We start from the raw sequence: 23,759 nt of genomic DNA, 5'->3' as shown, positions 1-23,759 counted from the left end.
CAACCAGCATAGTAACAGGAGGATTCAGTGACAAGGAAGAAAAACCAGCAGGAGTGTTTTTTTTTTTTCTGTGTCTTTCTGAGCTGAAATTCATCAGAAAGAATGGATTTCAGCTGAGAAAGATACAGATAAAAAAACACCCACGAATCGTGACAATGAGGTTTTGAATAAATGCAGATGTAATCTGGTGTAATCTTTTCTTTTTTTTTTTTTTTGCTTTTAGATAAATGAGTGCTATTTTTCAAAATTATCTGCTGCTTTTAAAATAAATGTTTAAACAAAGTAGAGTGGGCAGAAAGATAGATGATCCATTTTAAAAGCCTTTCTGCATGGAGTTTGCATGTTCTCCCTTTGTATGCGTAGGTTCTCTCCGGGTACTCCAGCTTCCCCCCACAGTCCAAAAACATGATTGTTAGGTTAATTGGTCTCTCTAAATTGTCCTTAGGTGTGAGTGTGTTTGTGAATGGTTGTTTGTCCTGTCTGTCTCTGTGTTGCCCTGGGATAGACTGGCGACCTGTCCAGGGTGTACCCCGCCTCTCGCACATTGAACGCTGGAGATGGGTACCAGCACCACTCGTGACCCCATGAGGGACAAACGTTTCAGAAAATGGATGGATGGATAATCTTTGTTTTTCATTCAGCTCAGCTGCTAAAGTGGTGTAATGCTTACTTTGTTTTTTTGTTTCTCCTTCAAAGCTGTTCTTGTTTGGAAGATTGCTGATTTCCGCTGAGTTGTTTGTTTCTGTTGTCTCTTGTAAAGTTTCATCTCTCGTGCAGCTGATCATGATGTAGCTCTCCACTACTCCAACAGGAGTCTCCTGAGGCCGAAACACTAACTCGTGGTTAATGTTATACACTGTTGTCTTCACATGGCGACAAAGAGCTGTGAAGGTAATAGGCACGTTAACAGTCATATTACCTGAAGACACACACTGCACCTCTTTGGCTGTCTTTGTTGAATTGAATACACTGACCTTTACCGTCTGTTCCAGTTTCATAATATTTCGCCTCACAGTCATCACATGTCCATGCAGGGTCTTCTTCCTCTTCACAGTAAAGATCCACAAATGCATCTTCGATACTGATTTCCTTTTAAATAAATATAAAAAAGTAAGTATGTTTTTCCAGTTTAATAATGGGCATTGTTGTTTATGATCCCTTTCTTCTACAAAGTGGCTTAGTACCTCCATTGTGGAAGCAGACTCTTTACACCACAGCCTGCTTTGATTCTAGCAGCTTCTTTCTGAAAGACAAATGAGACAAATGGTTCAACAATTATTTGCACCTCCAACTTCAATGATGAATATGTACAACCCCACAAGATACTGTTAAGGGAACATTTTAATTCAAAGTTTGCCCTGTAAAACTACAGATCATACATCTGCAAAACATGTACTAAATTAATTCCAAGTAACAAAGCTAAATGAACTAAATCTCTCCAATCTCACTTGACTATTAAATTTCACATTGCTGTTGGCAAAATTGAAAAAAGCACAAACTAATTGTCAAGTGTTTGGCCCACATGTAGAACATGTGGCGGAGCAGTGTATGGGAGAGCGAAAGGTTAAGATAAGATAGTCTTTATTGATCTCACATTGGAGAAATTTACTTGTCACATCAGCTCAATAGTCAGTCAATAGTCAGGAGAAGGTGCTAAAAGTAGGAAAGGGTGCATCAGTTATATACAGTGTATCTTCCTATATACAGTGGATCAAGTTAAAGTATATATTTTTTGATGAATAATTGATCAATTGTTGAAGAAATATCTTCTTTTTTATTATTTTGTCACATTTAATGGCACACAAAATCATATTGTTAGCTACTTTTTCAAGCCATTTTATATTATAAAGTCCTTTATTTATTTATGTGTGTATTTTTAATTATGGCAGGATTGGTCCTCCATAAGTCCGATCACCAGTTACTGGATGCCAAGCTCTAGGTCATGCATGAAGTCAAGTTCCAGGTCTCGTCAGACGCCAAATTCCAAGTCTTGTCGGATGCAAGGCTCTGTCCTGTGACCAAGTCCACCAAGGAAGATGAAAGAGAAGAGACTTAAAATTATCGATGTGGGAAGTGACGAGGCTATGGAAAAGAACCTCTGCAGAATGCAAGGAAAAAGAGGTATGAAGACGATTAATTCCGTAAATGAAAATTTGCAGACCATGTGATGTTATTGATTTGAGAAGGCACAGATATAACAACACCCGTGTGGGCTGCGAGTGTCAGTGTCCACAGGAGTTTGATTAATCAGTGTTATGCAACTTCTGGACTATTACCTACGCTGTGTTCCATCAACAAACTCATATGAAAACCTGACAGAAGGATGTAACCATATGTTGGACCAAGCAGACAGGAGTTTCATGGACGGGATCAGCAGAGCGCTTCAGGAGGCTAAGATAACTCTTAACCTACTATAGCACCTGTCAAAGGGACAGATCTTACCTTGAAAGGGGACTAGACCTGATCAATCGCTTGGATTTGTGAGGCCCTTCCTCCATCCAGGGCAGGGGAGTGGTTGGAGAGTTTCATAATCATCCGCCAAGGAGCTCTGACCCTGTTATCAGGTTCAGCAGAGGATGTCGCTTTCCAACATCTCACCCATCCACAGCTGCTGCAGGACTGCTGATGGCGCCAGAGGGCGCCAAAGTCAATTAAAAACCAGCAGTCTCCTCATCCGCTTCTACTTCTCACCTGACCTAGTCAAAACCTTCCTATTCTTCATCTTCATCAACCTCACAACCCATACCACTTAAACTATCATCTTTCTCATACCATCGTCATTTCCAAGCTCCGGAGTTAGCCGATGAGGAGGTCTGAGCAGATCTGATTCAAGTTGCTGAGCCTCTGATATGTAGGTCCAGATGGATGTCCCACTTGCATCAGTTCACCAGTAAGGATGTCTTAAGTAATCCTGCCTCGCCCTAAAAAGCCAGTGGTCCTGCCTCATCTTAGAAAATCAGTGGATGCTTTGCCCAATAATGCTGCCATCCTCAAGAACTCGGATTTAATCTATTTAAGTAATTATCAAAACCTAAGGCTACAGCATGAGCTTTTGTACTGACGTAAACTGAAATAAAATTCTTAGTACTCTTAGGTAATAAAAAGGAAATTGGTGATTTTCACTCAATCAGCACTTTTATTGTTCCCTGCAAGGAGAGATCAGATTATAGTGTCACAAAGCTCCCAGCAAAAAACCTCCCTTCTATACCAGTGTAATCCATGCAACACGTCCAACCATAGTTTTCTCACAGGAATGTGTTTAGAGACATCCAGTTAGCATTCATGAGCACTCATGTAGGCCTAAGGAAACAATGTTGACTCCAAAACTAGAGCTTCAACCGAGGGGAGAATTCCATTCTTATCTCTATCGTTCCTTTTCTGCCGTCCTCTGAAAACACTCCCAACGTCCCAGCAAATTAATAAACAACTAAACATAAACTACAGTATGCAGCCTCAGCAGGGGAGTGAATCCTTTTGTCAGCTCATACAAAGTGATAAACACAAGCTTCTTTCAACATTTTCTTTAACACTGATTTTCCAGCCATGATGGCAATCTATGAAGAATGAGATTTTCCTGTCATTGAGCACTGATAATAGCAGCGGTTAGTAAACATAAGAGTAGCTGAAGGCTGTTAACACGTCCCTTTTGTATTGTTCTTTAAACTCAAAGCCGTACAAATATCTTACCGTTGCAGCAGCTCTGGCCAAGGATCGACGGTCTCTCACAAATGATGTTTTCCTCTCTCTGTGCTGCCCCGTCCCAATACGGTTTCTTTTATAGCTTGCTGAAAGTCACTTTCACTTTCAGATACAGTTGTTTTCCTGCTGAAAGCCACTTTCAGTTTACCCCCACTGCTGTTTAATGAAAATCCCAGGATTTACTGGAATGCTATTCAGAGAACCTGATAATGCTGCTCCTCAAGACTTATGTACCCAATCTACTGGGTTTCCTTATATAGGAAACTTTATGGCCAATCTGTATGATTTGATTGAATTTGACATGACATGTTGTTAATTGGTGCTGTGAAAATAAATTTGAATATTCAAACCAAAGTACAGTTTTGAGCTTAACAGGTTTATTAAAAGGAAAAATAAATAAAAATTTGATGCCTGAAGGCAAGAGCCCAGAACGGAGCAGATGACAGGCTGTGCTGAGTGCAAGCTGCCCACAGCAGGGGGTGAGACTGGGAAGAGTCATTCACAGAGAAAGCCTGTTTGTCCACACGGGAAAAATGTCTTAGGTTCAAGGTGAGAAAAATTTGGGCAACATGGATGCTGATAAAATTCCGCAATTGCAGCAACCATCAGACCTCACTAAGCAGATCCCAAAAAAACAGCTACACAAACAGCTGACATGCAGCAGGAGTAACAAAGAAAACAGAGCATCTCCTTGGTATATTTCACATTGGATGGATATTGCTCAATTGGCTTGAAACTGACCTCAATGATACACAATGAAACCTACCCAACCATAAAGGCGTCTTCCCCACACATCAGTCAGTACCTGGTGCACACAGAGGGGGCCGTGGAACACCGTCTCACCAAAATTGCAAAATGGTACAAACTAACTTGGTTTATTAGGATTTTGTTAACAGTTCAGCTTGGATTTTATTTTCTGCACTGCATTTGCTATGGGTGGTGAATCCAGATGCCGTGCACGATTGCACATGTGCGCAGTTTCGAGGGAACAGTGGTTGCATCTTTCTGCGGACTTGGGCCAGCAAGTTATCCCATAATGCATTGTGCTGCCAGCAGGCGGCAAGTGGGTAAATTCAATGTTTTTTTTACTACTATTAATTTGTCACCAAGTGTAGCTTTGAGATGTTTTCAAGTGAGAAAGTAGACATCAGAACTTCCTCTATGCAGTCAGTTCATCAAGAATAATCCTATTTTTTTTTCAATATGTTCCGATGTTTTCAGAGCAGCAAAGCTCTACTGGCAGCCAGTGGTGGCCACTGTAATGCAGCACCAATAAAGAACCCAATAATTCAGTCAACACTGAGTTGTGATTAACATGTTTATTTCTAAAATGGGTGAGTTATGTTATGGAAAAATGATTATTAAAGAAAGGGGACAGTGGTTCATTAAATATTCAGTCTGTTTAATTCTTTAATGAATTAAACAGACTGATTCAGTGTTTAATTGTTGAAAGGCAAAACAGCGTTTCAAGACACACTCAAGCACAGACTTGCAGAGATGTCTGTGCTGAATAAGGAAACACCATGTCTCTTATAGGAAACACATGCAGACACACAGCTTAAAGAAAAAAAAAACAGGACGAGCCTTGTAGGGTCTCTTACCTTGAAGTTAACACTGCAACCTACACTTTGACATGCAAACGGAGAAGTTGATAGTTCTAAGAATACCTTATGAACCATATACCTAAACCATACCTGAAAATAAACCTTGATTAACCTCCCACTTCCGCTAGACTCCTGTTGTATGCACTTCTACTAAAAGGTAACAACTATGTTTCACACAAGGTTTTATGCACAAGCAACAAACGCTGAAAATTGTCCATCATAGTGACAAGCAAATTAAAATAATTGAGGCCAGGAATTATAAAGTACCTTATAAGGTACCTGCTCTGACTACTTATTGCAGCACTGTTCACCACTTCCATGCCAACAGGGGCTCCTACAGCACTGCTGCTGCTCACACTTGACACTTCCTTCTTTTAAAATATGAATTCAAACCCGCAGAATTTTCCAACTACTCAAATTGTTCGGACTGCTGGTGGGTATGAAGTTTCATAGCGGAGTTTGCAGCCAGGATGAGGCAGCAGCAGCTGTCTGTTGCCAGCAACAGCCTTGTCAGATAATAAAGGGGGGGGGGGCGTCTTTTCCATCTCACGACTGCAATCTGTGGGTGTTTCAGACAGGCAGATACCTGAGTGAACAGCATGAACAGCATGGATTGTTTGTTTTGAAGAGCGACCCAAACCTTTGTGATCACTGAGCAGACAGGAACTCCCAGTGCTCCAGATGGCCAGACCAGCCCTGGTGACAAGCAAAACCAAGCAGATGATGACTGGAGCAGCTGGTGGTATCTTTAAAAGACTGGAAGGGGCTGATCAACATGGAGGCAGGAATCATCCAAAGGGCATGGCAAGATCCACTAACCAGCGGCAGTCCAGGCTGTGACCAGACTAGGCAGCTGATGAGTCCCTAGAGAGGGCAGAGCGACTACTTGAGCCACACTGGAATGCAGGAAAGGCAGGTGGTGCACACATGCACTACAGTGGAGGACAAGTGAGGGCAGGGCGAGTAAAGGAACGCAAGATAAGGCAAGCCGAGCACACAAACACAACGGAGCAAACTTGGACATTTCCCCTCGAACCAACCAGCATGCGCTTCAGCTGTGGAGCATGGGGACCATACACGTATATAAAGAGTAGACCCCGCATCTACCGCTCTCGCCTATAGGCGCTGACGAGATTTAAGGGGGCCATCTTGGGGCGGTCGACAATTCAGTTCAGGGTAATATGTTAACCAGGTGCAGAAGCAATTTTAGTCAACTATACTCACTGATTATTCAACTTATTTTCACATTGTTGTTTTTTTTTTTAACTTTAAAGCTATAGCTATTATAACAAATGGTTCAGTGCGTTTAAATATTCTTAGTGTGGTTAAAAGTAATTGAATATTCTGACAGAATTTATGTATGCTGCAAAACACAGCCACTCATACAACAATAAAAATTATTGTATATATATATATATATATATATATATATATATAATTTCCTCTGAGTCCCTGTGTAGAGCTTCAAATTGGTGCTTATTGGAAGTGGAGGCAGCTGGCCAGACTGACGTCAGCAAGCTTCCTCACCTGACAGTGCAAGCCCAAGCTCCAGATGATCAACCCCAGCTCGGAGGAGATCAGCTCATTCTTTCTCTCTCTCTGCCACCTACTTCTCTCTATCCCTCCCTCTCCTCTCCGACCAGATATGATTTTTGTTAAATAAATCCCGTTTTAAGTTATCCCATGCGGGTCTTCCCTTTGATTTGTTATGGTCCAAGAACCAGGCCATAACTAAAAATCTATCTAACTGTCCGAATTCCAGTCGTATCCACCGCAGAGGAAGATGAGGGACTCCTCTATGCTGCGTAAAGCAGCGGGTGAAAAGAGACAGACTGTAGCGTGTCCAGGGGCTTTTTACTGTGAGAACAGTCCTTTGGTGACTGTAAAAAACTCACTTTTCAGTGGCTTTAAACTTACAGTGTGATTTTATCTCTCCTGGCTGATTTCACAACTATACTGTAGATATGTGATGAATTTACCTGATGTTAAAAAATGAAGAGTTATTGTAAAGGAATCATGCGGCTGTAAAGTAACAACTCCGACCAGATGCAGAACAATAAAAAATAAAAAAGGTTACGAAAAAATTTAAACCGCTCCTGCACATGAATCCAGTGCAAACTTCAGGCATAATGCTGATCATCAACTACTATTATTACTCAATTGAGACAAAAAATTATAATTGTTGTGGACAATCATGTTTCACTGCTAAAAGTTTAAAAAAGTAATATAAAGGTGCTAAAACAACATCATTACCTTTGTGAAGCTTCTTAGTAAACAACAAACTTTATCTTCTTATTGTAAAAAGGTTTCATCTTACTGACACTCCTTTCTAAATATATAGCCTATATTTGATATTTCTGGAAATAAGATGTTTCTTTTCATATTTTATCATCCATTATAAATGTGGAAAATATTGATATAAACTGAGCAAAGCCGTTGGGTTACGTTTTAGCCGACAAACATCAACCGTTTCCTGTCACTGACCTGACGGAGTACAGACCATTCCAATTGACGCCAGAGTACTCTCATACTCTCAAGTACATACTTTCTGTTGTATGTTCCCAAGAACATACTTAAATACATACAAGAGCATACTTGGGTATTGAGAAACAACCAAAGGCCTTCCCTTCGCCTCAGTGTCAAAATGTCAAAGTAAAAGCGTACATGGAACATTCTAAACGTTGCAGTTGGTTCAGACGCTTTGTGCTTGTTTATTTTTAAAAGCCCAGCTGCTACAATATGTTGAGGTGCAAAGGAGAAAGAACGCTTGGGGGTCCGTTGTTTTAAATCATCTCCCTCCCAACACGGAGGCACAATGTCGTTTAACATCGCAGTTGTTTTTTAAGGGTTCTGACAGGTTGACATACTGTTGATACACTGCCCCTATGTTTGGTATATTTGTGCACGTTCGTGTAGATCAGGGGTCGGCAACCTGCGGCTCCGGAGCCGCATGCGGCTCTTTGATCGCTCTGATGCGGCTCAGGTGTTGAAAATAATTATGTCACGGAGCTGTGTACCTCATACAGGCAGTCGTCAATGCTGGCTGACGAACACTCCTCACCAGTTGGTGGTGGTAATGCACACTGAAAAGATTTTTGCTCACCATCAATAAACTCAAGAAGAAGAAGAAGAAAAAAAAGAAGAACTGGTAGTTTACTGGCTGCAGTGACATAAACACAGCGAGGCGGAGTTGAGGCGGCATTTTCAAATGCTGCTTTTTTGTAGTAAATTCTACAAATGACAAGGGCAACACGGTGACCTAAAATAACATGGAGTCATTGATGAGGGTGAAGAGAGCTAAACAGCAGGGCAAGAGTCGTTTCTATATCTGACGTTTGTTCATTTTCAAAGTGAGGAAAAGCGAACAGCGCTTGGCTCGAGGCTATGAGCGGAGTCCTGCACGGCTGAAGTCGAGCTTCAGGTGCCGCCTGAACGTCTGATAGCTCGTCTAATGTAGCTGTTAGCTGGTTAATGACAGGAGCTCGTTCACTTTTGCAGATGTGATTAAAATGTGTTTGGATTAAAAGGAAAGAAAGTATTCCGGATGAACCATTTATATTGGCTGAAAATCAAATAGTCCAAACATGATGTGCGTTTACTCGCTCCAAGCTTTATTCAAAATAAAAACTCAATTAGCAGAGTTGATGATTTCCATAAAAGAGAGTTGATGATTTCTATAAAACAACAGTAGAAGTACAAGCGCAGAGGTGCATTGGTTCTGGTGCGGGTCCATTCTGTTGCAAAAAAGCCCTTATGTGCAGCGTTATTCCATTTAAAATTTCAAAAGGATTTTGTGGCTCCCAGTGTTTTCTTTACTGTGTGAAATGGGTCTAAATGGCTCTTTGAGTGGTAAAGGTTGTCGACCCCTGGTGTAGATGAAAACCTTTCTGAAAACAATCCCTTGTTTATGATGTTTTTTTGAAAACCAAGCTACATGTCTACATGACCCTATTTTTACTTTCATTTGGTTTCCTCAGTAAATAACTTATTGCTCACACATATTCTCTGGTCAAGGTCCAGGAATAAACAGGCTGTCCCAGCTGTCACTGGATGGTTGAAATTTATACAAAAACAACAACAGCTCAAATAACTTCATGTTTCAACGAAGGTACCCAGAATATTGTCTCTCAATGCAAAAACATGGCAATCTTTGAGCCAATTGAGCTATAGCACCAGAAGATCACACCGAAATCCCTGTCAGTTAAAAACCAGAAACTCAGAAGAACAGTAATGGACTTGTCAGCCTCAATTTCAGATGCAACATTCAGATGGTAGGGTCAGAATTTAGTGTGAACAATTTAAAATCATGGGTCAATGCTATAGTATGGTTCAGGCGGTGAAATGTTCCCGAATATATATATATATATATATATATATATATATATATATATATATATATATATATATATATATAGAGAGAGAGAGAGAGAGAGAGAGAGAGAGAGAGAGAGAGAGAGAGAGAGAGAGAGAGAGAGAGAGAGAGAGAGAGATATGGATGGATGGATAGATGAAATAAAACTGTTCAGCAATTTCCCTCTGGGATTATTAAAGTATGTCTAATTCTGAAAACATCCAGCTGATATGGTTACATCTGAGGGGACTTTGAGTGTTATCAGATAAGCTGAGCGTTTCATTCGCCAATCTGTGCCCAGGAAGGCTGTCAACTATTTTGAGTTATGTTTTTTTCCTTCCCACCTTCCTTTTTTTGTGCCCTCTATCTTTTCACAGAGTAATGGCAGATGACCATCACTATATGCTGATGTCACTTGTGGTTTGTGTGTTTCACAAGCTGAGACTGCACCACACTGCAAACTAAAAACAATACGATTACACAGTGGCAACAATAGGAAAATAAATGTGCAAGACTATTCTTTTTAAAGGTTTTAAGTTGTCTTAGTTAAAAAGAAAAGTGTCTCTCGTGTACATACCGGTGTGTATGTGTGGTGTTTAAAATGATTTTTTTTTTTTTTGCAGACAATTGGCCAAAAAATAAATAAAAGGAAGATGTTTACATCTTGTGTGTGGAAGGGTGTCAATCCACCTGTTGTTATTCATATATTATTGTGTAACATACACTGTTTTGTCCACTACTTTACAGCTGATGAAATGTGAATTACTGATATGTGGGATCAGTAAAGTCTAAGAAGCTTTATGTTTGGTACCTTTTTTCCATTAACTGCAGTGTGTGTGTGAATTACTGCAAGGGCATTTGTTTTTTTTTTTTGTTTTTTTATTGAACAAATTTATACAAACAATAAGGCATTTGTATAAATACAAAATACCAACTATGATGAGAGGCCAAGGTAAAGTAGGAAAATAAAGACAAATAATTTAAAGGAAAAATAAGGAATAAAATAAATAAATCCAAAATAACATCAGGATACAAGATTGTATAGATTTGTAACATAGAAATCCTTGTCAGCATTTATTAGCTTAAGGGATTTAAGAAAGTATTTGGGAATCAGTTTCATGCATTTGGATTTGTGAATATATTTCTTTCCAAGAATTAGAATAGAATTTACCAGTAGAGAGTCTATTTTACACTCCAAGATGGTCCCGAATATAATGTCCTTCAGAGAAAAACACCTCAGTTGAGGAATTTTGGGGTGGATCATTTAAGGATATCTAGCCAAAAAAAACATTTGACAAATGACAATGAAAAAAATAAGTGATCCGGGGTTTGTCTCAATCCCAAAACGCAGATGTAACAGGTCATTGGAAGGAATCCTATTTGTAGCGCAGCTTTGACTCCTCCAATACAGCGGACACACAGTTACGTCCCAGCAGTGGGCCAACCCACTCAATTATATATGTCTATGAGTAAAACCCTTTCACTCGATAAACACTCCATTCTCCGCTAAACAACTCACAAACATGTTAGCTTAAAGACTGCTAAATATTTTTCCTTATACACCAACTTCTAAACAACAAACTAACAAGAGCTCTGTATAAACTCACATTCCTCCATAACAGCATAGACATTATATAAGAGTAGACCCCACATTGAAATTGTGAACAAACGAAGTATGCCTCAGCACTCTGCAACGTGTTTTTTGTTTGAATCAACGGACTATTGACATCAGGGCACCAGGGATAATCTTTCACAGTTAAGATGAACAGATATTGTTTGTATTTTGATTAGAACATTATATTCCTGTATTTTTAATCCACCAACAAAATTTAAGCTTGCTGTAGGAGCAAGTTCTCTATTTTTGTTGCGTTTTAGAATTTAGATTATTTAGTTCATTTTGATTTAATTGATTTAATTTGTTGTATAAATATCTTTGTTTAAATTTAGTATACAATACAATTGTTAGTAATTTGTTTAATTAGTTAATTGATTTTTTTTGGGTCCTTTAGTCCTCAGGAACTAACAGTCAGTCACCTTTAGTCCATCAATGAGTGAGCAGGTGAAGCAATCACCAATGCAGGAACCAGAGCAGGAGAGGCAGCAATGGTTTCAAGTTTGGACCATGTTGTTTGCCTGCAGAGACCTGGGGTCCGTTCTTCGTACGTCGCTAACTCAGTTAGCTGGATTAGATTGTTGACGATTTGGCATGATCTTGGATTCTTTGGTTCTTCAAAACTCATCCTGGACTTGCTGTCATAGCAACATGTACGCAAGCTTAAACCTGCTTGCGAGCAGGCTTATTTCATGTAAACAGGATTAGATCGCGGCTTTATAAGCGGAGGAAATATATCATTATTTATCTTCCCTAGTACATACATAAACTCATTCAAGTAGGTGCGTCCAGTTCTTAATATAGTAAAAATTATCTCTTCCCTTCTGCTCCTTTCTCCATAATTTTTTTGAACCCTATATAATCTTTTTCCTTTCTCATCTTTATCCCATATTTCTGTTTCTTTCTTTTTAATTATTGATTTACCTTCCCCTTTCCCAAATGTAATCTGATCTGTATTCTGCTTTCCTTAAGCCTTTTTAGCTAGCTTGTCTGCTGTTTCATTTCCTTTCACCCCTTCATGTGCTGGTACCCAACAGAACTGAACATCTATTCCACACCTATATAACCTATATAAACTAAGACAAGGTCTTTCCTATTATTTCCTCCTGACTGTATGCTTTCTATTGCTGCTTTTGAATCTGTGCAAATCACCACCCTGTCCGGTCTAACCTCCTCCACCCACTGTAAACTAATAATAATTGCAACCATTTCTGCTGTGTATATAGATAAAAGGTCTGTTAATCTTTTACAGATACATATATTGAACTCTGGAATGAATACCCCTATTCCCACATTTCCCTTTAAATTTTTTGATCCATCTGTGTATATTTTTAAATAACTATAATACAATTGTCTAATGTATAACCTAGTTTTAACCCCAACTTCATTATGTTTCTATTCTCTTTTCATTTCATGTATTTTTAAGTCAACTTTTGTTTCTGGAAACAACCATGGTGGCACAATACTAATTGGGTTATTTTTTGAGAATGTCTTATCATCCAACTAATATATTTTTACCCATTCATGCACAGTCCAGCCAAAGCCCTTTCTTGTAAATTTTGAATACTCCCAACAGGGGCACGTTTTTCGTACGTCGCTAACTCAGTTAGCAGGATTTGATTGTTGACGATTTGGCATGATCTTGGATCGTTTGGTTCTTCGAAACTCACCCTGGTGCGCAAACTTAAACCTGCTCGCGAGCAGGCTTATTTCGTGTAAACAGGATTAGATCGCAGCTGTTTAAGCGGAGGAGATAGGGAAGTCTGTCCAGCCAGTGAACTGGGACCACCTAGTGGCAGAGGACGGGACAGAATTGTGGAACACCATTTTTCAGTGTTTAATAAAAGACTAAACAAATAATGCTTAGTTCCTGTCGTTTTATTGAAACAATTCTTTATAAAGAAAAGCCAGCAAGTCATCTTCTGCCTGCAATAAGAGATAGTTATGTAAAGTCAGCAATACTACGGTCAAATGTTGTATTAGAAATTACTCTGAAGGACTTTTGCAGCAACTCGATCTCTAGTGCAATTTTCTCTTTTTCAAGTTGAGTTATATTTCTCCTCTTAATTTGTGTTTGTTTGTTTTTATCAGGTCAAAATACATTTTTTTTTGTTGAAGAAGCCATTTATATAGGGAAGGGATGTCACCCTGTGTCATTTTGTGAAAGAAAAAGAAGGGGTGAAACATGCCTCATGCAACAAAAGTAAAAAGAACATGTTTTTTTTCCAGCCTTTTTCTTGGTGGCTGTTATAAACAGACAAACACATCATTTAACAGTGGCTTTTAAAAAAGAGGAAGAAGTTGCTTTTTAAAAAACACTTTTTTCCCCATGTTCTAGTGGGTCCCGTGGAGGCTCTGACATAAAAGAACAAAGTAAATGTGAAATTATTAAAAAGCAAAAATTCATACTGTAGAAAGTGATAGAAACATCTACCATGGACAGTATTTACGCATTAATTTGTCTGCTACTTTTTGCCCGCCCTCTCTCCTGGCTTTAACAGATTTTGAGGTGTTTTAATTAATGACTCAAATTCATCATAACCTTCCATTAAAAGCTCTTGTTCTGCTTGGGAGAAAAACTGTGGGCGTTCTTTGGCCATGCTGAACAGCCAATAGCAGCGCTGCTGATCAATGTTTCTACTATCGATACATTTCCCCTTTTAAACAAACGCGCAGTTATCTCAGATAACTCAATCCAGCCATACTAATCATAAACAACAGGTGTGTTGGAAGAACCCAGTTAGCCGGATCATGATTAGCCGGATGAAATCATCTTGGATGTCTCATTTGATCTTGGATGTTTTAAGCACCGTACGAAGAACGGGCCCCAGTTCTTTATTATGCTTGTTGCTGGGTTTTCTTCATTACTGCTTTTAATTCTGATCCAATATGAAAGTGATATTTTAACCTGTCTGATTTATAAACGAGTTTCTCCAGCCTCTTCTAAAAGAGCATTAAATTGTTTCTACTATCAACACATTTCCCCTTTTAAAGTGACGCATGAACGCGCAGTTATCTCAGATAACTCAATCCAGCGATGCTAATCATAAACAACAGGTGTGTTCGAAGAACCCAATTAGCCGGATCATGATTAGCCGGATGAAATCATATTGGATATGTCATTTGATTTCGGATGTTTTAAGCAACGTACGAAGAACGGACCTCTGATCAACACATTACACTGAGCTGATCTGTTAAAAAATATTTTTTCAAATTCAGCTAGTTTCTGTTAATGAGTGCTTTAAGTAAATGGAATAGGCGTCTCATTCACATAACTGTGACACTGGAAGTAGATAGAGAAAAAAGAGGTTGTAGTAAAACAATCAAAACAGCTGTAATGAAGGAGGAAGCAGAGCAAATAATGTGGTATTTTTGATTGTCTCTACAAGATGCCAAACAAAGCAAATTAGCTTCCTAAGTGCTGGCCCGAGCCTTTTGGGGGCCCTAAGCAGAACTTGATTTGGGGCCCCCCCTCCCACCACGCAAAATCACCTATGCTAGAAGATTATTGACACAAACGTCACGCTATAATGTAATAGCGAAAATTAGAAACGAATACAGTGAGGTTATGTATCAATACAAAATAAATAAACGATACTTAAAATACTTCACTATTTTATTAAATCTTCTGAATACAAACTGTCACAAAACATATTATATTTCATCATCATTCATTCATTCATTAATTTATATCTGTGGTCCCCAACCTTTTTATCACTGCGGACCGGTCATCGCTTGTAAATATATATAATATATATAATATATATGGATGGATTATATATATATCCATCCATCCATTTTCCAAACCGCTTATCCCTCATGGGGTCGCGGGGGTTGCTGGTGCCTATCTCCAGCTGTCAAATGGGCGAGAGGCGGGGTACACCCTGGACAGGTCGCCAGTCTGTCGCAGGGCAACACAGAGAGACAAACAACCATTCACGCACACACTCACACCTAAGGACAATTTGGAGAAGCCAATCAACCTAACAGTCATGCTTTTGGACTGTGGGAGGAAGCCGGAGTACCCGGAGAGAACCCACGCATGCACAGGGAGAACATGCAAACTCCATGCAGAAAGACCCAGGGGTGTACTCGAACCCAGGACCTTCTTGCTGCAAGGCAACAGCGCTACCCACTGCGCCACTGTGCAGCCCAAAAATATATATATATATATATATATATATATATATATATATATATATATATATATATATATATATATATATATATATATATATATATATATATATATATATATATATCGTATTAGCAGCTTCCTCATAAAATTGTGCTGGCATTTGTTTAGCATCAAAGTTTGAGATCATCTCTGCCCGTAAATGAAAATGCACGTGGAAGAATACATTCTTCTGATAGCCGCTCCTTTGCTAGCGCGGAGCCGCATAGAGTAACTTCACGTAGCGAACCAACAGCCGCACTCGAACAACCGGTTAAGCAGGTCGGCTGGGTGACGGTTCGTAGGAAGCATAGCTCTAGATTTTAGCCCCCAGATCACCACCAACCCATCTGCGTTTCTAATAAATTTTCCCCTCTGAGCGACAGTCTCGCCGAGGAGCCGACCTTAATTATTGGCAGCTCCGTATTAAGAAACGTGGCACTAAAGAAACCAGGGACCATAGTTAAATGCCTGCCAGGGGCCAGAACGGGCGACATAGAATCTTACCTAAAACTGCTGGCTAAGGATAAGCGTAAATACCGCAAAATTGTTATTCACGCTGGCGGTAATGACACCTGGTCACGCCTATCAGAGGTCACCAAAGTTGGTGTTGCTTCTGTGTCTGAGTTTGCTAAAACAATATCGAACTCTGTAATTTTCTCTAGTCCCCTGCCTGATCTGACCAGTGATGACAAGTTTAGCCGCATGTCATCATTCAACCGCTGGTTGTCTAGGTGGTGTCCAGAAAACGACGAGGGCTACATTGATAACTGGCAAACTTTCTGGGGAAAACCTGGTCTGATCAGGAGAGACGGCATTCATCCCACTTTGGATGGTGCAGCTCTTCTTTCTAGGAATTTGGCCGGATTTATTAGTTCTCCTAAATGCTGACAATCCAGGGTCCAGACCAGGAAGCAGAGCCGTAGTTTAACACACCACTCTGCAGCTTCTGTACTGTTACCCACCCATTACCCTATTGAGACGGTGTCTTTCCCACGGCCAAAACTTAACAGATCAAAAACTGATCTAAAGGGAACAAATCATAAAAATCGAATAAAAATCCATACGGATCACTTTGAACCAAAAAATAAAAGAATTAAATGTGGTCTATTAAATATAAGGTCTCTCCCTCCAAAGACTTTGTTAGTTAATGAATTGATTTCTGATAATCAGATTGATTTATTTTGTCTCACAGAAACCTGGCTACAAGAGGACTACATTAGTATAAATGAGTCAAATCCCTCCAGTTATTCAAATTTCCACATTCCCAGATCTGTGGGAAGAGGAGGAGGAGTGGCAACCATCTTTCAGTCTGATTTATTAATTAGTCCCAGGCCAATTAATAATTACAGTTCTTTTGAACATTTAACCCTCAGTTTCCCTCATCCAAACTGCAAAGCAATAAAACCTCTTCTGTTTATTGTTTTGTATCGTCCACCAGGCCCTTACACTCAGTTTTTGGATCAGCTGTCAGACTTCTTTTCTGATTTGGTGTTAAATACTGACAAGGTTATTATAGTGGGTGATTTTAACATCCATGTTGACACTGAATGTGATAACCTTAGTGTAATCTTTAAAACTATCCTAGATTCAATTGGTTTTGCTCAAAATGTGCATAAGCCAACGCACTCTCGGCTCCATACTTTGGACCTTGTGCTGACATATGGCATTGATTGTGAAGAATTAACAGTTTTCTTCCGGCGGTACTTCCGGCGGCGCCCCTGGCGGCAGCAGCCGAACACAGCTCTGTACCAACTCGCGGACTTTTTGCATAAAAATGCTGCCAAACTCGCTGGAAACCACTCATCTACCCAGCCGATCAGTACTTGACCGCGAGCGCCTGTTGGAGTTACGATCAAGTTGTGTTTTTGGACTTTTAAATACCACGCTCGACTGCTTACGTGACTGTGGCGTCCTACGGAGACCAGCCCCGGAGGCCTGTGAAGCGGCGGCCTCGACGAGCAGCTCACGCCGGAGGAGAGCGACGCGGAAGCGGTGTAGCCGGCCGAAGAAGCGCGGGTGCCGAGGAGGCTTAGCAGCGAGGCTAAAGGCTAACCCATTCAGACCGCCGCTACCATCCATCTGGCTTTCCAACGTTCGCTCACTGGACAACAAAATGGACCATTTACAACTCGAGCTCTCTACAAAGAGGGAGTTGAGGGACTGCTGCGCTCTCATTCTGACCGAAACATGGCTTTCATCATCAATCCCAGACAACGCCGTTAGCCTGGAGGGGCTAGCTACTTTCCGCGCCGACAGACAGACAGAACTCTGCGGTAAGTCCCGAGGAGGCGGACTCTGCGTTTACACCAATAACACCTGGTGTAAAAATGCTAGATTAGTCACAAGTCTCTGCTCTCCGGACATTGAGCTTATGATTATTAGCTGCAGACCTTTTTATCTGCCTAGAGAGTTCACTGTTGTTATCATCGCAGCGGTTTACGTCCCTCCCAGCGCTAATACTAAAGATGCTATGGGTGTACTCTATCGGACTATCTCTGAGCTGCAATCTGCACACACAGAGGGTGTTTTCATCATTGCTGGGGATTTTAACCAGGCAAATATGAAAACTGTTCTCCCTCATTTTTACCAACACGTGGATTTTGCAACTCGGGGAGAGAACACTCTAGACTTAGTCTACACAAACATTAAAGGAGCATTCAGAGCAGTCCCCTGCCCCCACCTGGGCTCTTCAGACCACCTTTCTGTGATGCTATTCCCAGCATACAGGCCCCTGCTGATCAGAGCAAAACCAACAGCGAGGCAGGTGAGGGTGTGGACTGAGGGAGCAATGGAGGCGCTCCAGGACTGTTTTGAGTGCTCTGACTGGAACATGTTCAAAGCTGCTGCAACTTATGAGGACAAGATCAACATTGATGAGTACGCCATGACTGTGTCAGCCTACATCAACAAATGCATTGAGGACGTCAGCACCACCAAGACCATCATCACCCGAGCCAACCAACGACCCTGGATTACTGCGGAGGTCCGTCAAGCGCTAAAAGCACGGAACTCAGCCTTCAAGTCTGGAGACAAGGAGGCACTGAGGACAGCGAGAGCCAACCTGAACCGTGCCATCAGGCTAGCAAAGCGGAACCACAGTCAGAAAATCCAGGAGCTTTTCCATGACGCCAGCAACACCAGGAGCATGTGGAAAGGCATCCGGGCGATCACTGAATACAACACGCCCTCCCCCCCGGTGGGTGAAGTTGATGCTGACTTCCTCAATGGACTAAATAACTTCTTTGGGAGGTTTGAGGCACTAAACAGCACTCCAGCAGTGAAAGCTGTTCCCCATCAGGAAGAGGAGGTCCTCTGCCTTGATACCGCTGACGTGTGGAAGACTCTAAGGAGAGTCAACCCGCGGAAGGCCCCAGGCCCCGACAACATACCTGGGCGGGTGCTCAAGGAGTGTGCAGGTCAGCTGGCTGGTGTCCTCACAGACATTTTTAACACCTCGCTGGACCAAGCCACAGTGCCAGCATGCTTCAAGTCTGCCTCCATCATTCTGGTGCCAAAGAAATCTCAAGTCACCTGTTTCAACGACTACCGGCCTGTTGCACTGACTCCCATCATGATGAAGTGCTTTGAAAGGCTGGTAAAGGAACACATCGTCTCCAGTCTCCCATCAACACTCGACCCGTTCCAGTTTGCCTACCGACGGAACCGCTCCACTGAGGACGCCATCTCCTCTGCTCTTCACCTGAGCCTGGCACACCTGGAGGAGAAGAACACGTTCAACACCATCATCCCACAACATCTGGTGGGAAAACTGGAGCATCTGTGCTTCAACACACCCCTACGAAACTGGCTGCTAGACTTCCTCACCAACAGACCTCAGTCAGTCCGGGTCGGACAGAACACCTCTGATGTCGTCACCCTCAGCACGGGCTCCCCTCAGGGCTGCGTCCTGAGCCCCCTGCTGTTCACCCTGATGACACACGACTGCGTCCCCAGGTTCACCACCAATCACATCGTGAAGTTTGCAGACGACACAACGGTGGTGGGCCTGATCAGAGACGACAACGACCAGGACTACAGAGGGGAGGTGGAGCAGCTGGTGGGCTGGTGCAGAGAAAACAGCCTGATCCTGAACGTGGAGAAGACAAAGGAGATCATCGTCGACTTCAGGAAAAACCGGCCTCACCATGCTCCACTGCTCATCAACAACTCAGCGGTGGAGGTGGTCAGCAGCACCAAGTTCCTGGGGGTGCACATCACGGACAACCTCACCTGGACTGTGAACACCACGTCACTGGTGAAGAGGGCACAGAAGCGACTGTACTTTCTGCGGAGGATGAGGAGAGCCCGCCTGCCCCCGCCCATCCTCACGACCTTCTACAGAAGCACCATAGAGAGTATTCTGACCAGCTGTCTCTCTGTGTGGTGTGGAGGCTGCAGTGCCTCCGACTGGAAGAACGTGAGGAGAGTGGTGAGAACAGCAGAAGGGATCATCGGGGCTCCTCTTCCCTCCATTAAAGACATTTCATCGCAGCGCTGTGTGTCTCGAGCCCGTAACATCATCAGGGACCCCTCACACCCCCACCATATACTATTCTCCCTGCTGCCCTCTGGGAAGAGGTTCCGCAGCATCCGCTGCAGGTCCACTAGGTTCTGCAAAAGCTTTTTCCCTGCTGCCATCAGACTGTTGAACTGCTGAAGTACAAAAGTGTACCACACTAGATTCGCTGATTTGCACATTTGCACATTGTATCGTATCCTGCAAAACTGATGCTGCACCTTAACCGGAAACGTACTGCAAAACTGTGCACAATGCAACTGTCTACTTTTAAATCACTGCTGCACCCTACTGCATATTTGTCTACATTTGGTTTACATTGTCTACATTTCAACTGCCTACTGTTCACTGCTGCACTTTATCCGGAAGTAAATTGAAATTTATCCTGTAAGTGACTGCGATTGATCACTGCACTTTATCCTGTACTGTAATTCACTGCAAGGTATCCTGTAGAGTTACTGCAATATTTCTGAGCTGTGTGAAAACGAAATTTCGTTCTGTATGCACTCTGTGTATACAAAATGACAATAAAGAAAGTCTAAGTCTATTCTCTCACAATCCTGTCCTATCTGATCATTTTTTAATAACATTTGAGTTTAATCTAACTGATTTCTCCACCCCCAAAAGAGGATTCCATTATAGTACATCTTTATCGGATAATGCTGTATCAAAACTTAAAAAGTCTGTCCCCCTCTTAATATCCTCAGTATTGCAGAAATGCCCTGTAGATGGCAGCAATGCTGTTTCTTCCCATTCACAAATAGATACATTTGCTAACAGTGTGACTTCCTCATTGCGTTCTGCATTAGATAATGTAGCCCCCCTAAAAAAGAAGGTGATAATTCACAGGAAGCTGGCTCCCTGGTTTAATTCAGAGCTGCGTTCCTTGAAACACAATGTTAGGAAATTGGAGAGAAAATGGCGCTCTACACACCAAGAGGAATCCTACTTAATCTGGAGGGACAGTCTATTGTTGTATAACAAGACCCTTCGCAGAGTTAGAGCAGCATATTTTTCATCATTAATTGAAGAGAATAAAAATAATCCTAGATTTCTCTTCAGTACAGTTGCCAAACTTACTCAGAGCTGCAGCTCTGTGGATCCATCCATTCCCTTAGCTCTTAGTAGTAATGATTTTATGGGATTCTTCATAAATAGAATTGATGCCATTAAAAATAAAATAATTGGCATCCTCCCAAACATGATTACCTCGTCCTCAGTAAGTGAGGCAGCATTGGAGGAATCATTAGAACCTGCGCTGTGTCTGAACTGTTTAGAAGCAGTAGAGCTTTCTGAGCTATCTAAAATCTTAGCTTCATCTAAACCTTCTACCTGTATGTTAGACCCAATCCCAACCAAGTTGTTTAAGGAGGTATTCCCTTTGATCAGTGGTCCTATTTTACACATGATTAATCTATCCTTAGTAAATGGATATGTACCACAGGTTTTTAAAGTAGCTGTTATTAAACCTTTACTCAAGAAACCTTCTCTTGATCAAGATGAGCCAGTAAACTAGACCTATATCTAATCTTCTTTTCTTATCTAAAATTCTTGAGAAAGTAGTTGCTAATCAACTTTGTGAACATTTACAAAGCAATGACCTACTTGAGGAGTTTCAGTCAGGCTTCAGAGCTCATCATAGCACTGAAACGGCTCTGGTGAAGGTCACTAATGATATTCTCATGGCCTCAGATAATTGACTTGTGTTTGTACTTGTCCTGTTAGATCTTAGTGCTGCATTTGATACAGTTGATCACAATATTCTCCTACAAAGACTTGAACATACTGTAGGGATTAAGGGGAAAGCATTAGGCTGGTTTAAATCTTATCTGTCGGACAGATTCCAGTTTGTTCATGTTAATAATAAATCTTCCTCAAACTCTAGGGTCACCTGTGGAGTACCACAGGGTTCAGTCCTTGGACCAATTCTATTTACTATATATATGCTTCCGATCGGCAAAATTATCAGACAGCATGGGATTAATTTCCACTGTTATGCTGATGACACTCACCTATATTTATCCATAAATCCTGATGAATCCAATCAATTACTTCGACTGCAGTCATGTCTTGATGACATCAAAAGCTGGATGACTTTAAATTTCCTGCATCTAAATTCTGACAAGACAGAAGTTGTAATCTTAGGGCCAGAGTCCTCAAAAAATAAACTTCTTAACCAATCACTTAATCTGGATGGCATTAACTTGGCCTCTGGTAATAAAGTAAAAACCTTGGTGTTATTTTTGACCAAGACATGTCATTTAAATCCCATATTAAACAGGTTTCCAGAGTTTCCTTTTTTCACCTCCGGAATATTGCCAAAATTAGAAACATTTTGTCCAGGAGTGATGCTGAAAAACTAGTCCATGCATTTGTTACTTCAAGGCTGGACTATTGTAATTCTTTATTATCAGGAAGTCCACAAAATGCAGTTCAAAGCCTTCAGCTGATCCAAAATGCTGCAGCAAGAGTTCTGATAAAAATCAACAAGCGGGATCATATTTCTCCAATTTTAGCTTCCCTTCATTGGCTTCCTGTTAAATCAAGAATAGAATTTAAAATTCTTCTTCTAACGTATAAAGCCCTTAATAATTAAGCTCCATCATATATCAGAGCTCTGATTACCCCGTATGTTCCTAACAGAGCACTTCGCTCTCAGACTGCAGGTCTGCTGGCGGTTCCTAGAGTCGCTAAAGTAGAATGGGAGGCAGATCCTTTAGCTATCAGGCTCCTCTCCTGTGGAACCAACTCCCAGTTTTGGTCCGTGAAGCAGACACCCTGTCTACTTTTAAGACTAATCTTAAAACCTTCCTTTTTGACAAAGCTTATAACTAGAGTGGCTCATGTTACTCTGAGCTACCTTTATAGTTTTGCTGCTATAGGCTTAGGCTACTGGAGGACATCGGGGCCTATTTTTCTCACTTTACTGATTTTTACTGTTCTCCAGTTTACTGTTCTCCAGATTTGCATTGCATTACATTGAAATGACTGTTGTCATTTCAGCTTTTAACTTTTTGTTCTCTCTCTTTTTTCTTCATAGTAGGTACACCTGGTCTGACGTTCTGTTGACTGTGAAATCATCCATGGAGGACAGATCACCGACTATTACCATCTAATGTAGAACAGATTACTAGATCAATGTGTGCTTCTGTGCTTTTTGTCTGTCTTGTTGTGTCTCTGCTCTGTCTTCTGTAACCCCCAGTCGGTTGAGGCAGATGACCGTTCATACTGAGCCCGGTTCTGCAGGAGGTTTTTCCTTCCCGCTAACGGGTGTTTTTTCTTTCCACTGTCGCTTCATGCTTGCTCAGTATGAGGGATTGCAGCAAAGCCATGGACAATGCAGACGACTCTCCCTGTGGCTCTACGCTTCTCCAGGAGTGAATGCTGCTTGTCGGGACTTTGATGCAATCAACTGGTTTTCTTATATAGGAACATTTTTGACAAATCTGTATAATCTGACATAAAGTTGTCTCCTCCTCTCCTCTCCCTCACCTCTGGCATACTACAAAGCCCTAACGTGCTCTGACTCTGGTCACTATGGTAACGTTTAAACATGCCGTCAAAGAATGATACAGATACTCAATAAAATAATAAAAAGTGCATGGTTTTTAACTCACCATAACACTAAATCAATGGGAGCCCTGAGCTTTTTTCTCTGCTTCAAGACGGTCCCATCTGGGAGTAATGTCTTCAGAAGGTTCATCAAAGTGACGTTTAATCTTTCTGGCCCTGGTTGCTTCAAACTGCGTTTAACTCTATTAAAACGCTGATGGCGTCGATGCTTTAAGAATATCCGCGTC

At 41.3% G+C, this 23,759-nt stretch overlaps 1 long non-coding RNA gene across 1 annotated transcript; it reads right to left on the bottom strand.

The window, feature by feature from the left end:
• Positions 1-595: 595 nt before the first annotated feature.
• On the bottom strand, positions 596-3,758 carry LOC118565590. The gene is made up of 4 exons (XR_004932462.1): positions 3,688-3,758; positions 1,185-1,243; positions 975-1,089; positions 596-883 (listed from the first exon to the last, which is right to left on the bottom strand). It is a non-coding gene; the product is annotated as an uncharacterized LOC118565590 (long non-coding RNA).
• Between the last annotated feature and the right edge of the window lie 20,001 nt (positions 3,759-23,759).

The sequence above is a fragment of the Fundulus heteroclitus genome, chromosome 14 (genome assembly GCF_011125445.2).
Source record: "Fundulus heteroclitus isolate FHET01 chromosome 14, MU-UCD_Fhet_4.1, whole genome shotgun sequence".
Taxonomy (NCBI): domain Eukaryota; kingdom Metazoa; phylum Chordata; class Actinopteri; order Cyprinodontiformes; family Fundulidae; genus Fundulus; species Fundulus heteroclitus.
The sequence above is the reverse complement of the archived record's forward strand: the minus strand, read 5'-3'. Positions and strand labels throughout refer to the sequence as shown.